This window comes from Otolemur garnettii, unplaced genomic scaffold, assembly GCF_000181295.1.
Source record: "Otolemur garnettii isolate 467f Iridium unplaced genomic scaffold, OtoGar3 scaffold00079, whole genome shotgun sequence".
Classification (NCBI taxonomy): Eukaryota; Metazoa; Chordata; class Mammalia; order Primates; family Galagidae; genus Otolemur; species Otolemur garnettii.
In genome coordinates this window covers 2,777,005-2,778,475 of record NW_003852474.1, presented here as the reverse complement: position 1 = coordinate 2,778,475, position 1,471 = coordinate 2,777,005, and the positions used below count along the sequence as shown (strand labels likewise).

At 51.1% G+C, this 1,471-nt stretch overlaps 1 non-coding gene across 1 annotated transcript; it reads left to right on the top strand.

Moving 5' to 3' along the window:
- Positions 1 to 741: 741 nt before the first annotated feature.
- LOC111726777 lies at positions 742 to 804 on the top strand. Its single transcript, XR_002774477.1, has one exon. It is a non-coding gene; the product is annotated as a U7 small nuclear RNA (small nuclear RNA).
- The last annotated feature ends 667 nt before the right edge of the window (positions 805 to 1,471 follow it).

Here is a 1,471-nt window from a genome sequence, read left to right as displayed (position 1 = left end):
AAAGGGCACCATATTAAGGGGGCCTGTTCTGACAGAGCCTAGGTCCGCTCAGGAGAAAGATGGAGTCACTCATACCCTCCCTTTTACGTGGAGCCTCTGCCCCCTGCAGACCTGGGATCCTAAGCCTTGCTGCAGGTGGGCGAGGCAGAGGGGACTCCACAGAAACCCCAGTGGCACTGTGCTCCTGTCACCCCCACTGTGGCCCCTTGGCCAAAGCCTGGCTGCTGACGGAGTTATTTCCTGCTTCTACCACATTGTCCCAAAGGGCTCAGGTGCTCCTCCTGCTTCCCCAACCCCCTAGCCCAGTGTTGTCCCCAGAATGCAGGCAAGTGGGTGGGAAGCAGGGCGAGAAAGCCCAGGGGTACTGCTGGCTCTTATGCCAACCAATCAGCCGATGCTGGGCAAGGCATCCCTCCTCCCTGAGCACATGACCCTTACACAGGGGACAGGGGAGTGGGTGACAGAGCAGAGGTGGTACTTAAACATGCAGAATTGATGCAAAGGGCTGTGTCATGAGCCAGCCTGCCTTGTAGACCAAACATGGGATTTGGAGCTCAGTAACCCTGGCTCCAACATTTACTAGCTGTGTGACTCTGGGATCCTCTGTGCCCTCATCTGTAACATGGAGACAAGGATACCTCCCACACAGGCTGTGTGAGCGTTACAGGTAACGCTGCTAAAGCACAGGGCATGTGATTTACTAAAATGATAGAGACATTTTCTATCTTGAAAGTCTGTATATAGTGTTACGGCTCTTTTAGAATTTGTCTAGCAGGTTTTCTGGTCCTTACTGGAAGTTCCCACCAAAAGAAAGTTAGTACAATGTCACAGAAAGAGCACAAGCTTTCAGGCAAGAGAGACCTAAGCTACATCTCATTCTCTGCACCCCCTCTCTGTGGCCAGTGGCAGGTCAGATTCTCTGAGAATCTAGAGAGTGGGCTAAAGCTGTCTTCCTTGTATAGATTAGGGAAAATATTTTTCAGATATCCAATATGGACCCTGGTACATAATAAATTCTTAATAAATGGCCCCCATCACTGTCACTATGGTTATTGTTGCCAAATCTCACATTCAGACGTGGTCCATAACCCGATCTTTGGTATCACTTTCACCACTGCCCAGAAGGAAGTGTCTGGAACATTATTGGATCCCCGAAAGTGTCTATAAATGATTAACGAATGAGTGGGTGAAAGGACAGTTGTCGAGTGCGCCCTGAGTGGAAGAGGGTAAAAGCCTAGCCAGGTCCCCAGCAGTGCCAGGCTATCAGTGACAGCGCGCCCTTCCCCTGGCCATTCTGACGACAGGCCCCGTTTGTGGCACGGCCACAGTCTCAGGCCTGGTCTCCAGGGCCCTGAGGTCCAGCAAACCTGCTGCCTCTCCTCATCCCTCACAGGTGTCTTTTCTTATAGACAGAAACGGAACTAGGGGACCCCATTAAACACATTCTGCTGAAAGATCATATGTTAGTTTC